Source organism: Aquarana catesbeiana, linkage group LG01 (genome assembly GCF_042186555.1).
Source record: "Aquarana catesbeiana isolate 2022-GZ linkage group LG01, ASM4218655v1, whole genome shotgun sequence".
Classification (NCBI taxonomy): Eukaryota; Metazoa; Chordata; class Amphibia; order Anura; family Ranidae; genus Aquarana; species Aquarana catesbeiana.
In genome coordinates, this window is record NC_133324.1 from 311050645 (window position 1) to 311067286 (window position 16642).

The window sequence follows — 16642 nt, forward strand, 5'->3', positions numbered from 1 at the left end:
GTGTTCGGATCATCACTAGTAGGCACCCCTTACCAAATCTCTTCTGCTTAAGAAAGTGGTATTACAGAACCTCCTTGATCAATGATAAATATTATCCAAAGATTGCTTCCCTTGAACTCCCCAATAATGTGGAAACATTTGTGGCAGACAGCAAGCTCAATCTATTAGAATCAAGCAGTCATACACCTTCATTTAAAAATTCAGAATTCTTAAAGGTCCTTATTAGAGAGATTCCAAAAGAGGGAAAGGATTCGACACTAAGAGCCAATTATCTCTCAATATCCCTAATAATTATAGAACCCAAAATATTTCCTAAACCTATATCTAATAGACTCCAACCCTACATCTCATGTTTGATCCACACAGAACAAGTGGGCTTCGTTCATTTTCGTATAGTTTGCTACATGATATGTACAATTTCTCTCATGGTCTGTGCTATATATCCATCCAGCCATTGTTTGTTCTATCTGTTGATTATGAGAAGGTATTTGAATGCCTTGATTGGGAAATCTTTCCTGACATTCTCCAGCAGATTGGCATTTCCCTGTCCATTCCCTTGGAGTAGATAAAGCAACTTTTTGACCGCCTTTCCGACCATATTCATATTAATGGACTTCTAACAGGATAAGACAAGCAACACCTTTGTTACCCAATTATTATTTTTTTCCCATTTTACAAGACATCCTTTATTAAAGATAAAATAACGTTATGGTTGCGCTACTGAAAAAAAGAGAGAGAGGGTGTATAGCAGCCAGCATCAACAAAGTAGTGACAATGTGAACAGTGAAAAGAAAAAACAATGCAGCGCTATACATAAAAATCAACACAAATGTGACTATCAGCTGTGCAGCATGATAGTATATAACTAAATATAAAAAATGCAGGAAGCCAAATACAATATTGTATTATTATAGTGAGTCCATGATCATATTAACGACCAATAACGCGAACATTGTGATCATGTAAATGTTCAACAAAGGTGAGCAGTATAAATGTAAGATGAGTGAGAGGTATCTCAAGGGTGCTACGTGGTTTCACAGAGGTGGTGTTCCAATACTCAGTATCCACAGCAAAAAATGAATGGAGCAAATACGCTTACTGGAACAGGTGGACACGTTTGCCGTACGGCGAGGTGTCATACAGGCTTAAGGATCGATCGATCCAAATAGATGTTTGTTGTAGAGGCGTATACGGCAGGTTCCACTGGTTCCTTTGTAGCAATGGTAAATGACCTAAAGACATCAGATGTTGCAGGTCTGGTTGTACGCACTTCTCCGACAGGTGTATATAGGAGGAATGCACCTTTCACAAAGCCATTATGGGGACATGGAAAAGGAAAAAAAGGCTCCACATAGTGCTTAAATCCAAAGAAGCAGGTTTATTTTAAACCAAATAGGGTAAAAATCCAGATAACAGCAGCCAAGATAAAAGTGATCACAATAAAAAAGTAGAGTGGTACCAGGAACAAAAAATCAATCGCAACCCGACATGTTTCGGACTAGAGGTCCTTCTACTGGGGCATATTGTATATTGGGTTAAAATAAACCTGCTTCTTTGGATTTAAGCACTATGTGGAGCCTTTTTTTCCTTTTCCATATCCCCATGATGGCTTTGTGAAAGGTGCATTCCTCCTATATATACACCTGTCGGAGAAGTGCGTGCAACCAGACCTGGAACATCTGATGTCTTTAGGTCATTTACCATTGCTACAAAGGAACCAGTGGAACCTACCGTATACGCCTCTAAAACAAACATCTATTTGGATCGATCGATCCTTAAGCCTGTATGACACCTAGCCGTACGGCAAACGTGTCCACCCGTTCCGGTAAGCGTATTTGGTCCATTCATTTTTTGCTGTGGATACTGAGTATTGGAACACCACCTCTGTGAAACCACATAGCACCCTTGAGATACCTCTCACTCATCTTACATTTATACTGCTCACCTTTGTTGAACATTTACATGATCACAATGTTCACGTTATTGGTCGTTAATATGATCATGGACTCACTATAATAATACAATATTGTATTTGGCTTCCTGCATTTTTTATATTTATACTATCATGCTGCACAGCTGATAGTCACATTTGTGTTGATTTTTATGTATAGCGTTGCATTGTTTTTTCTTTTCATCCTTTATTAAAGAACAGTCTAGAAAAAACAGACAAAGGAGCAGAACTTCAGAAGGATGGTTGCTCTGTTAGTCTTTCAATTCCTTCAGTCTTCTGATGGCGGATTTCACTGTGACAGCCAAGGTGGTGTTGTAAGTCCAGGATGCTCCAGCCACAATTTTCATACAAGAACCGCAGTGCCAGATTCCTATAGCCTTTTTGGTCTTACCACAGAAGGTAGAAAAAGTGCAGTGCTACAAAACGGACAAATGTCAAAACATGACAAATGAAAAAATACCCATAATATTGAAAGTTGCAGTGATCAAAAAATAAGAGATAAACATGTGAAGATGTTAGTAATGACAAAGATGATGCCTGCTTAGGCGAAATGCGTCGGATTTCCATGCTGGTTTCATAGTTACTGTCCTGTTTTAAAGTGCTTGTCTTAATATTGGAAAATGTAAGTGTAATTCTTATGTTCTTTTTCACAATAAATATTCCTCACAGAATTATGCTATGTGCCCCCTTCTTTTCCTTTTTACCCTCATGGTTTGGCTGACCTGCCTCTGCATATAATCTATGTTTAACCTGCTGACTTCATCAACTTGGAGTGTTTACCCAGAGGTTGCATCCTATGCAATGAATTTGTGCTTTTCCAGTTACCCCTAAGCTTGATTGGCTTGTCAGGTATACACCTTCATGAGTCCAATCCTTCTCGTAATAGACTGGTAGTTCTGATGGTGGATTCTTTATGTCACTCACTCTCACAACTGATCCTGATGTTTGCTTTAGATTTCAGTGATTGTCACTCACCTGTATTGGATCACACATTTTGGAACTTATTAGGACCTCTTTTTGGTCCCTTACCATCACATATGGACAGTATTCTTCATTGAGTATATGTCACTACATTTTTTAATAATTATCTTTGTCATTAATAACATCTTCACATTTTTATCTCTTATTTTTTGATCACTGCAACTTTCAATATTATGGGTATTTTTTAATTTGTCATGTTTTGACATTTGTCCGTTTTGTAGCGCTGCACATTTTCTACCTTTCTTATTGCTATATTTTTACACTGCTGCGCTGGCTGCTTGCATATGTTTTTTGACAGCGCGGTATATTTGATTTTACACTTACCACAGAAGGAGCTGGTGTGCTCGGCGTATTGGTTGATTTCAATTTTCTTGACCATCTTTAGGGAAGCACCATAACAGGTCCCATTTTAACCCACAATGCTGACCTTCTTGGTGCTATTGGCCATCTTCCTTCAGGACCCGAAAGGGGCCTTTGTTACGTGATATCCTACAATGGAGTAACTTTTAACAGTTGTCTAAGCAAATACAAACTATCCAAGGCCTCCTGATGGGTGGACAACCCAGCAAAGCAGGTTTCTATGCAGATAATAACTAAATTAATTGGGCAGAGGAGAACCCCCCCCCCCCCAAAAAAAAACACAGCGTTTAACACCAGTCTAATTTATCCTGCTCCTAATGCATAAAAAAGCTCACGGCAATTGACCAAACCAAGAAATAAAATGAAAATTTCAATAATAATAAAAATAATGATAAAAGAAAACAATAACAGCTATATGCTACATTTGATCCTGAGGTTAATTGATTGATTGAGTGAGTAAGACTCTAGCACCAGCATTAAAGAAAATAAGGTGGATTGTCCAAAAAACGGATCTGGAATGATCTAACTTTGAGGGTGCTACTCATGGATCAGAGTGTGTGCTCTCTTGCATCACAACACAAACAAAAGGAAAGACAAGAGCGCAAAACCTCATAGTGTAGTGTATTTAACCAGAAAGATGCCATTTGCCTGCATAACAGTTTGGGTCACCTGGAGGGTGGAAGCGAGGAATGATGAAGTGTGAACCAGTGTTAATTTTGTTGACTAAAACTACTAAAACATTTTAGTCGACTAAATGAATACTATTTTAGTCTACTAAAATACGACTAAAACTAAAATAATTGAGATGACTAAAATACGACTAAAACTAAAATGGCATTTTAGTCAAAAGACTAAAATGGGACTAATGCCCTGTACACACGATCAGACTTTCCGATGGAAAATGTTCCAATCGTGTGTAGACAATTCCCACGCACAAAGTGCCACGCATGCTCAGAATCAAGCAGAAGAGCCGCACTGGCTATTGAACTTCATTTTTCCTGGCTCATCGTATGTGTTGTACATGACCGCGTTTTTGACGTTCAGAATTTCCGACCAACTTTGTGTGACCGTGTGTATGCAAGACAAGTTTGAGCCAACATCCGTCGGAAAAAATCCGATGGATTTTGTTGTCGGAATGTCCGATCGTGTGTACAGGGCATAAAACTAAAATGCCATTTTGGTCAAAAGACTAATGCCCTGTACACACGGTTGGATTTTCTGACGAAAAAGTGCGATCGGATTGTGTTGTCGGAAATTCTGATCGTGTGTGGGCTCCATCGGACTTTTTCTGTCGGAATTTCCGACACACAAAGCTTGAGAGCAAGCTATAAAATTTTCGGACAACAAAATCCGATCGGTTAAATTCTGATCGTGTGTACACAAATCCAATGCACAAAGTGCCAAGCATGCTCAGAATAAATTAAGAGACGAAAGCTATTGGCTACTGCCCCATTTATAGTCCCGACATACGTGTTTTACGTCACTGCGTTTAGAACGATTGGATTTTCCAACAACTTTGTGCGACCCTGTGTATGCAAGACAAGTTTGAGCCAACATCCGTCGGAAAAAATCCATGGATTTTGTTGTCGGAATGTCCAATCAATGTCTGACCGTGTGTACAGGTCATGCGACTGAAGCTAAATTGAAATTTGACTTCAAAATTAACACTGGTCTGAAGTGCATGTTCATACCTCAATACCATAAATAATAACATATTAAATTTTTCACTTCAGCAGTATATTATGAGTTTGGAAATTGTAGAGAAATGTTAACTAATGCATTACAATTTAATTACACCCATTAGATTTTAGACGACTAAAATGAGTTTTAGTCAACTAAAATCTACTGGAGATTTAGTCAACTAAATACGACTAAAACTAAAACAATTGCAGAAGACTAAAATGGGACTAAATCTAAAATGCCATTTTAGTCCTAAGACTAAAACTAAATCAAAATTTGCTGCCAAAATTAACACTGGTGTGAACCAGGACCCCTGTGTTGGCCACCAGGAAGAGTATGAGAGTGCACTTGTGATGGAATAAAGCTGCTGTCACTGCAGGAACACTGTTACTTAGCCTGAGGCTGAGAAAGAAGCTTAAAGCTTAGAAACGAGTCCCTGTATCCTACTGTGCATGTGAACATCGGCTACCTCAGACGGCCTCCACTTCCGGGGTGCTTCTGGGACAGTGTTTCTTCAGTAACAGTGGCTTTATTCCATCACAAATGCGCTTTCATACACTTGCCAATTGCCAAGGCAGGGGTCCTGGTTCACACTTCATCACTCCTGACTTCAAGACTACCCAGACTGTTATGCTTAGCACATGTCATCTTTGTGAGTGTAATCTTATCCATTTAATAAATGCTTTCGGCTTAATATACTACATTATGGTTTTTTTTTTATTTCCTTTTGTTTTTCTATGCAGATAATATGCTACACTATGTTTCAAACCCTAGATTGGCCTACCCATCAATGCTAGAAAAATTCCAAACATTCAGTTAGCTGAGTAGCCTCAAATCTGTGGCCCTGAACATCCATTCCTTTCTTATGCTTTTCCTTTTCAGTGGGCCACTGGCTCCCATTAACAACTAGAAGTCCACATACCACATACTCACAGATCTGTCTAAGCTTTACAACCTCAATCACACACCACTCTTCCATGACGCCATACACAGGCTTTTAATATAATCTACAAAAAGACACTCATTGCTCAGCCTTAAAGCTGATTCCCTGCTTTGCACTACATGATACTTATTCACTGCAAACAGTAAACAGACTTAGGTCTCATTTACCTGGATTTTTATCATAAAGCCTCACTATTGACATACATTATTGCCTGAATAAACCACAGAAATTAAAAATAGGTTGAGATAGGGAGTCATTTAACACCCCTCCCAATAGACTCCTTTCCTATGGATTCATCCCTATGGCTGACTCTCCCCCTTCTGCATTATCAATCTGTGTAGCTCCCTTATTGTGGACATGAGATTCACTGCTTCATAGGTCCCAAGTCTCTTCTTATGTGGGCCCTATAATAGCAATACTGGAAAATTGTGCACTTCCTCCAGGTCTTGCCTGCTCCCCTATGCTGGTCAATCAGGGGTTCCTCCCCAGCAACCAAGATTCTATAAGCTGGCTGTTTGAATTAATTTGATATTATAACTACCGACCTAGCCTCTCACTCAACTCAATTTGTCAATCAACTCTACAAAAAAGGACTCATCTTTAGGGACCTCTTGTCCTCAAAATGGTGTCTACTACCTCAAACCCGTACCACCTCAATTCCCAGTTATACAGTACATTGCTTCCTGAACCAGGAGTACATTTCCACTCTCCATTGTATCTTTGCATGGGAGCAAGACCTTAGCCACCATATGTACTTTGACAAACTTAGCATCATGGCCACTGTGCAGGAGACAAACTTCAAGATCCTCATGAACTGGTAAAAATGCCTTTCTGCTATAAAATATTCCACTCTTCTCAGATAGGTGTTGGAACTGTGAAAAAAAGAAAGGGACCCTACTAGGTGTCTGGTAGTCATGCCCTGTGATCTCAAATCATTCATGTGAGCAGTCATGCCTTCTGCTAACATATTTTTACTCCATATGAACGAGGCACTCAAACAGCAGCAGACATTGTACTACACTCACTGATCTCAGGCCCTCTCTCTACCAACAAAAAATTCCTGTTACACTTTTTTTCTCCTGACAGCCAGAACTGTGATACACTGGAGGTTAAACTAAAGCAAAATATCTCCATATATTCTATAACTTGAATAGAGAGTAACATTATGTTTAATGTCATATTTCTGGGGTTTATCTTTCTGGTTTATACCAGGTGACTGGAATGTAACAGGTTGCACATCAAAGCTTTGTAGAACAAAAGCTTGGCTCCTTACTAGGGATGAGCTCGTGAGTTCAAGTCGAACATCGGCTGTTCGATAGTTCGACGAAGATTGAACATTATGGGCTGTTTGTGCCAAATTCGAGTCATGGCCCATAATGCACTGCGTCATCGCAGTGGTTTGCTGGCTGATGATTGGCCAAGTATGCACTATGACCCACATGCTTTGGCCAATAACAGCGCCGTAAGCAAACAGAGCCATAATTGGCCAAAGGCATGGTGCCTTTGGCCAATTATGGCTCAGGTGATTAAGTACACGCCCCACACTATATCAGGTCGCCTGCACGTCGGCCGTGTGTAGTGTGTACCGGCGTTGAGAGAGAGAGAGAGTCATTTAATTTAATTTAGATAGATTGAGCAGACAGTTGATTCAGTTAGTTCCAGTATATTTAGGATATATATATATATATATATATATATACACACATTCCAGGCTTTGTATATATATATATATATATATATATATATATATATATATTATATATATTTTATCCAGTTTAGCTAAATCTCGCTGCAAACTGTTCCTGTTGTTCTCTTCCTAATATACTACAGGCAGGCAGTTCATTCAGTTAGCTGCAGTATATTCAGTACTGTATCCTGTGCAGCTAGATCTCGCTGCAGACCGTTCCCGTTGTTCTCTTCCTAATATACTACAGGAAGGCAGTTCATTCAGTTAGCTGCAGTATATTCAGTACTGTATCCTGTGCAGCTAGATCTCGCTGCAGACCGTTCCTGTTGTTCTCTTCCTAATATACTATAGGAAGGCAGTTCATTCAGTTAGCTGCAGTATATTCAGTACTGTATCCTGTGCAGCTAGATCTCGCTGCAGACCGTTCCTGTTGTTCTCTTCCTAATATACTACAGGAAGGCAGTTCATTCAGTTAGCTGCAGTATATTCAGTACTGTATCCTGTGCAGCTAGATCTCGCTGCAGACCGTTCCTTTTGTTCTGTTCCTAATATACTACAGGCAGTCAGTTCATTCAGTTAGCTGCAGTATATTCAGTACTGTATCCTGTGCAGCTAGATCTCGTTGCAGACCGTTCCTGTTGTTCTGTTCCTAATATACTACAGGCAGGCAGTTGATTCAGTTAGCTTCAGTATCAGTATATATATATACATCCCAGCTTTGTGCAGCTACATCTCACTGCAGGCCATTAGTATGTCTGAAAGGCCAACAAGGAGAGGCAGTCAGTCACAAGCCAATAAAAGAGGGCAAGCAGGCTCTGTGTCTAGAGGCAACAGTGCTGGTCGTGGAGACGCATCCTCATCAGCACGTGGCCGTGGGACACGCTTGTCCTTTTTTCGGCAGCTGGCCGTGTTGAGCCACAACATGCAGAAGAGTTGGTAGAGTGGATGACCAAGCTGTCCTCATCCTCCTCATCCTCTGTCACCCAGGCTCAGAGTACTTTGGCTGCCATTGCAGCTACCAAAGTGGCCTCTTCCATCGGCTCAATGTCATCAGTCACTCCTTCCCTAGCCCCACCATCATGCCCCGAGGAGTCCCCCGAACTGTTCGACCACAGTTTTGGGTACATCCTGCAGGAGGACGTTTTGAAGGTTCCGATGATGGTACCCAGATTGAGGAAGGCAGTAACGTGAGCCCAGACAGAGGGGTTGCCCAAGAAGGACAACAAACTGGCAGTCATGTTCCCCCAGCTGTAGCATACTGCCAGGTTTGCTCCAGTGACGAGGAGGGAGGGGATGATGAGGTCACTGACTCCACATGGGTGCCTGATAGCAGAGAGGAGGAGGAGGAGGAGGAGGCACATCTCCAATGAGGCAGGATGCCCTCCAGGGGCCAGCTTAAATGCTTCCAACTAACTGCATCACACCGCAGAGATCCACATGTGCAGGGCGCTGCTTACTCCGCACGTTTTTCCAAAAGTTCTTTGATGTGATTTTTTTGAGACATGTGCAGCAGATTGCACCGTTGCTGTTTGCAACATATGTCTGAAGCGTATCAAGCGTGGCCAAAACAGCAGCCGCTTGGGCACCACATGCTTGACCAGACATATGTCAAACTCCTATACAGTCCGTTGGCAAGCGTACTTAAAAGACCGCCACTAAAGAACAAGGCGGACCTCTCCTTGCTCCTCATCAGCTGGGATCTCCAACTCCACTATACCTTCAGTTCTCTCAGAAACCTGCACTGAGAGGAATGAAGGTGTAGAATTAAGTACTTGGGGGCAATTTGCAATCGCTACTCCAACGTCCAATTGTAGCAGGAAAATTTCCCTACCCCAGTTGCTAAACCGGCGAAAGAAATTTGGTCCCAGCCATCCACAAGCTGAATGCTAGCTTGGCTAAATTGCTAGCACTCCAACTGCTGCCTTTTCAGCTGGTAGACTCTGCCCCCTTTCGTGAATTTGTGGAATGTGCGCTACCTCAGTAGCAGGTTCCCAAACGCCACTTTTTTTTCACAGAAGGCAATTCCGGCTCTCTACCGGCATGTGGAAGGCAATGTCTTGGCCTCGCTGAACAGGGCGGTCAGCGGTAAGGTGCATATTACTGCTTATTCATGGTCCAGCAGGCATGGACAGGGACGTTACATGTTTTTCGCGGCGCACTGGGTGACCCTGCTGGCAGCTGGGAAGGATGCAGGACAGGGTGCAGTATTGTTGGAGCTTGTTCCGCCACCACGCCTCCAAAATGCTACTAGTGGTGATTCTGAAACACCTCTCTCCTCCACCCCCTCCTCTTCTTCTTCCTCCATGGCCTCTTCCTCTATAGATTTGTCCTCGAAACCAGCAGTGCTCCATAGGCATTCAAGGGGCTATGCAAGCACTCAGGCAAAAAGATGCCATGCGGTGCTTGAGCTGGTGTGCTTAGGGGACAGGAGCCACACTGGGGCAGAGATTCTGTCAGCTCTGAAGGGGCAGGCTCAGAGGTGGTTGACACCTCGCCAGCTTCAGGCATGAATGGTGGTTTGCGACAATGGCACCAACCTCCTCTCCGCTCTCCAACAGGGACACCCATGTCCTTAATTTGGTGGTGCAGCGCTTCTTGTGCAGGTACCCGGGCTTACAGGATCTCCTGAGGCAGGCCAGGAAAGTCTGTGTGCATTTCCGCCGGTCATATAATGCCAGTGCTCGGCTGGCTGACCTCCAAAAGGAATACAACTTGCCCAAGAACTGCCTAATCTGTGACATGCCCACCAGATGGAACTCAACGTTGGCTATGCTGCAGCAGCTGCACACGCAGCAGAGGGCCATCAATGAGTACCTGTGCGACTATGGCACCAGGACAGGGTCAGGGGAGCTTGGCTTTTTTTCGCCACACCAGTGGCTACTGATCAAGGATGCATGCACTGTCCTGTCACCATCTGAGGAGGCCACGAGGATGGTGAGCAGTGTCAGTGCATGCATCAATGATACTGTCCCTCTTGTCTACCTGTTGGAGCACATGCTGCGTGGAATAATGGACAGGGCACTTGAGGCAGAACAGAGGGAGAAAGAGGAGGACTTCCTTTATCTCAAGGCCCCCTTTATCCTGACAGTGATTCTGCGGGCCTGCTGATCACACAGGAAGAGGAGGAGGAGGATTGTGTCAGCATAGAGGTGGAGCCTAGCACTCAGCATCAGCAGCAGTCTTCAAGGGATCATTTACAGTCCCCAGAAACCCATGGACTTGTACGTGGCTGGGAGGAGGTGGCTGCGGATCAGGTCGTCCTTAGTGACCCAGAGGACTCTGGACCGAATGCCTCAGCAAACCTACGCTGCATGGCCTCCCTGATCCTGCAAAGCTTGCGAAAGGACCCTCGGATTCGTGATATCAAGGAGAGGGATCAATACTGGCTGGCAACCCTCCTTGATCCACGTTACAAGGGTAAGGTTGCGGAACTTATCCATCCATCGCAGAGGGAGCAGAGGATGAAACATCTTCGGGAGGCCTTGAACAAAGGTTTGTGCAATGCGTTTCCAGAGCCTAGGAGGTTACAAATTCCTTTTCTTGGACAACGTGTTGCTGAGGCTTCGGTCAGTCACAGAAGGAGCGGTGGAGAAGGTGGCCATCTGACAGATGCGTTCAGACAATTTTTTAGTCCGCAGCCCCAAGGTCTGATCAGTTCCAGCAACCATCGCCAGCGTCTGATTTACATGGTGCAGGAATACCTAGGGGCAAGATCAGATTTGGAGACCTTTGCAACTGAAAATCCTCTGGGTTACTGGGTCTTGAGGATGGATCACTGGCCAGAGCTTGCACAGTATGCAATTGAGCTACTGGCCTGTCCTGCATCCAGTGTTCTTTCGGAACGCACATTCAGTGCTGCTGGAGGCTTTGTAACCGATCACAGAGTGCTCCTGTCCACTGACTCGGTTGATCGGTTCACCTTCATAAAAATGAATCAGTCTTGGATCACCAGCTACCAAGCACCTGATGCTGATGTAACTGACTAATTTTTTTATGAATGTGAGATCCCTTGAAGGCTGCCTATGCAGATGCTGAGTGACTATCCTGTTATTCTGAGTGACTATCCTATTCCTCCTCAATGTTCATGTTGGTAGCTTGTAAGAAAATTTTTGGTTCTGGGCACCGCAGGGGGCGTGTAATTACAATTTTTGCTGCAATATTTTGCAGCAGGGCTTGTTCCTGCACTCAACTAGAGTAACTGTGAGGGGTTGCAGTGTTGTGGCACCACCAGTGCTTAAGGCCCAATTTTTCTGCCTCTGTTCCACAGGGGCGTGTAATTACAACTTTTGCTCTAATATTTTGCAGGAGGGCTTGTTCCTGTGCTAAACTAGAGCATCTGTGAGGGGTTGCAGTGCTGTGGCACCAGCACCAGTGCCTAAAGCCCAATTTTTCTGCCCCTGTTCAACGGGGGCGTGTAATTACAATTTTTGATCTAATATTTCACAGCAGGGCCCGTTCCTGCACCCACCAAGAGTGACTGTGAGGGCTTACAGTGTTGTGGCAACAACACCACACCACCACCAAAGGCCCAATTTTTCTGACCCTGTTCAACAGGGGATTGTAATCACAATTCTTGATATAATATTTCACAGCAGGGCCCGTTCCAGCGCCCACCAAGAGTAACTGTGAGGGCTTACAGTGTTCTGGTACCACCAACGCCTAAGGCCCAAATTTCTGCAGGGTATATAGGGCAGGCCCCTACTTTCAAACATCCGACTTACAAATGACTCCTACTTACAAACGGAGGGCGACAACAAGAAGTGAGAGGAAATCTACCCCTAGGAAGGGAAATTCTCTCCTGTAAGAGTTAATATGGGAAAAAGGCGTCTCCTCCACTGATGCTTTATCACCAATCCTTGTTTCCCTAAAACCCCCAAATTTTCAAAATCCAATTGTCATTGGGACAGAAAGTGAAGTGAAATCTTCTGAATAGGGGCACAGACAGCAAAACAAATGTTACAGGGGTGATAACCCTTCCCTATGTTTTCCAAAAAGCTTAAAAATAGATTTTTTGGCTGGAGCTACACTTACAAAATGTATCTGTTCCAAATTACAAACAGATTAAACTTAAGAACAGACCAGAGAGGGCTTTGCTGGCGATCCCCTTCCTGGACATGGTATGAGGCGATAATCCGGAACTCCTGGGAGAGAGGCCATTCCATCTCAGTAACCACGGGATACCAGATAAGAGGACGGCTTTGGGATCCTAGAGTGTCTGTCACCCCTGCAGGGGTAGTGGAAGCTGGTGAGTGGGGAGCCAAAAGGGGAGCACAGAAGTCACGGATTTACCTCTGCGGGCACCAAAGTCACTAAGCTGTTGGAATGTTTCTGCTGCTATTTAAAACTGGGACGCACCACTTGAGATTATACTCTCTTTTTCCAATTTTGATGTCATTTACAGTTTTTTTCCTTTCTGGCTTTTTTTGGACTTTATTGCACTAGATTGCACTTTACTGCACACCTATATGTTGGATTGCATGGTCATATATATACGTATATATGGCATATATATGTTTCTGCATTGTTATATGGATATGTCACTAATTTTGCATACATATAAGTTGGATTTATTACATCAGCTGCTCAGCAGCAGCACCTAGTGGCACCTTTTGACACTAATTGTGACACAGAGGTATATGCAATATAATAGGGGTTGCATATACATATATTTTTATTGCTTTTTTGATTTACATAATATGGGTTCACCGAGTAAGAGTTTCACAGTCTTCACCTTTTGCGTTTGGAATACTATTTAACCTATTTGGTATAGTCACTGTTAAACGCACACAAAATTAATAGTTCACATCTCACAAGGAAGCGCCATACCCCCACCCACAATCCATTATATGTTAGTCCTTTTGAGGACTTAACTTGGGGAGGCAGCATACCTACAATTTTCTTTTCTTTCCTTCCTTTCCTCCTCCCCCCTCCCATCCCTTTTATATCTGCATCACTTGTCCATCTGCATTACTCTTCCTCCCCCCCCCCCTTTTTCTGTTATATGTCCTAAGCGCAGAGATTTGGAGGCTAAACTTAAGAACAAACCTACAGTCCCTGTCTTTCTTGGGACTGCCTGTATACTGGTGTTCAGAGTATATAGGGCCTGGGGGCCACACGCCTTTTCTTTTTTTAATTTGGGTGTGGGGTTCCATACAAGACCCAAAGGGCCTGGTAATGGGCTGGGGGGGTTACCCATGCCGTTTTTCTCAATAATTTTCATCCATATTGCCGGGACCCGACATTACATTACAGCCGCAAGCAGTTTTAAATTACTTTTATTCCTTTAGAAATGTAATTTTGTGCAGGGACTGTTCTAAACATAGGAAACACATGTAACTTTATGGCCATACTATAGACACCCCCCAGGTACGATATTTAAAGGAATATTTCACTTTTATTTTTTCACTTTAAGCATCATTTTTGCATTGATACATGTCCCCTGGGGCAGGACCCGGGTCCCCAAACCCTTTTTAGGATGATAATTTGCATATTAGCCTTTAAAATTCGCACTTTTGATTTCTCACATTCAACTCCCATAGACTTTAACGGTGTTCGAAAGTTTGCGTGAACTTTTGGTCCATTTGCACGTTCTGGATGCGAACTGAACCAGGGAATGTTCGTCTCATTCCTACTCCTAACCAACCAGTGTGATGGGAATCCTTGATTAGCACTCTGCAAGCAAGCTTCAAAGAGAGATGATTGATGAATGTCCTGCTACAGAAGATCAAAGGGTCAGCTCATGCCTCGTACACACGATTGGACTTTACGACAACAAAACCGTGGAATTTTGTCCAAAGGGCGTTGGTTCAAACTTGTCTTGCATACACACTGTCACACAAATGTTGGCCAACAATTACGAACGTAGTGACATACTAGACGTACTATGAGCCGATAAAAAGGAAGTTCAATAGGCATTGCACCACCCTTTGGGCTCCTTCTGCTAATCTCGTGTTAGTAGAAGTTTGGTGAGTGACGATTTGCACTTTTCAGCCTCATGCTTTTCAGTTTGTTTCTGCTTTTCAGGTTGTGCTTGTCGGTTTGTATCTGTTTTTCAGTGCATTCTATTTATAGTTTGCTTCTGATTTTCAGTGCGTGCTTGTCTGGTCGTTTCTGATTTTCAGGTTGTGCTTGTCATTTCCTTTCTGATTTTCAGTGCGTTCTGTCAGTTCTTTCTGAACGGCCATTCATATACTAGCCATGTGGCATTCTCGTCAGAGAGATTGTGCTACTATTGTTGGGAACAGGGGGAGGAGGAGTTTTGGACCAAGAATTGGTTGCTTAATCGTGACCAATTCTCTCATATGCCTTTGCTGCGGGAGCTCCAGGAGAATAATCCTGATGATTTCAGGAATTATCTCCGGATGACGGACCCCATATTTCACAGTCTATTGCCTTTGCTGTCCCCCTATATTACTAAGCAGGACACCTGCATACGGCAAGCCATCTCTCCCAAGCAAAGGCTCGTTGCCACCTTACGGTACTTGGCGACGGGGAGAAGTCTCCAGGACATCAAGTTCATGACTGGGATCTCCCCCCAGGCTCTGGGAATCATTATTCCAGAGACCTGTTTTGCCATCATTCAAGTCCTGCAGAAGGACTATATTCGGGTAAGTTTTATCTTTTACATCACATTCTATGTATTTAATGTTTGCTAATGTATTGTATTAATTTCTTAATTCCATAATTATCATTATTGTAATATGCTGTGAATGTCTTCTTTGTCCTCATGCATGCTGTAAGCTTTTAATGCTCTTTTTTTGTCCTTAATGCATATTTGCCTTCACTAACCTCCCCAGCATGCCATCCTGGGCCCATACACACCTAGCCTAGTAACTTAACAATGTATTTTGTCAACTACATTTTAGTGCTTGTCCTAAATACCCCCTAAAATGTGTACAAATGTTATTGTTGTCCTCAAATTCAAGCAGAGTGCAAGAGGCTATTTTTTTGGGGCCCAAACTCATTTGGAACCCCCCCAACCACTAAGTCAACCAATACCGATACTATCTATCTGCTGACTTTGCCAAACCCATACACACTATACCTCTTTTGTGGTCATATTTATGGATGAATTCACCAAAGCATGTAGTGCAAGGGCCTGCCTGAATACTTTCAAATGGTACTGTTGAAAGTTTTGGTCTCCTATTATCTTGATAGGTAATAAAAGAATGTAAAAATGTGCTTCAATTTGGACAGTGTGTATCCATATTTTTGCATTATGACACTACTTACCTGTCCAGTGGGCTGCCAATAATGTAAGTAAGGAGGGGCTGGCCAAAGAAACACATTATTTATACATTCAGATCTCAATGAAGTAGAGAGGGTTACCTGTCTCAAACATCTACCCATGGTGCTATCGATGGGAAGCACATAAGGATCGTACCACCATCCAACTTGGGGTCATATTACTACAATTACAAGGGGTTTTGTAGTATTGTGATGTTGGCGGTGCTGTCGGCCAATTATGAGTTTCTCTACCTGGATGTTGTGAAGAATGGAAGAAACTCTGACGGAGGAGTGATTGCCCAGACCAAGTTCTACAGGCAGCTACAAAATGGCACATTGCGGTTGCCACCTCCGGAGTGGAGGGCCTCAATTTCGTTTTTGTCAGGGATGAGGCCTTTGCTCTGGGAGAACATCTCATGAGGCCGTTCCCCATGAGGAATATGACCCCAGAGTAGAGGGTTTTTAGTTACCGGCTGTCACGTGCCAGAAGAGTGGTGGAGAATGCCTTTGGCATAAAGGCAAACCGGTTCCGTATCTTCCTGACGTCCATTAACCTGGCCGAATATAAACTTAATCGTGTCGTGTTGAGCTGCTGCATTCTCCACAACTACCTAAGGAAGAATGCAGCCAGCTATCTGGCCTCAGTTTCGACTGAGGACGAATTTGCTTCACAAACATCACCGATGACGACTCTCGAAAGTGGCCATGCTGGCTTGCGCCCGCAAAGTCAGGGAAAAATATGTTGAGTACTTCGTGAGTAGAGGGGCAATTGCTTTACAGCAAAATGTGGCGGATGACCAATAAAAGTTTTTAA

General features: G+C 43.2%; 1 pseudogene; it reads right to left on the reverse strand.

Annotated features, from left to right (window-relative positions):
- Positions 1–2202: 2202 nt before the first annotated feature.
- On the reverse strand, positions 2203–3380 carry LOC141129400 (large ribosomal subunit protein eL43-like; annotated as a pseudogene).
- Between the last annotated feature and the right edge of the window lie 13262 nt (positions 3381–16642).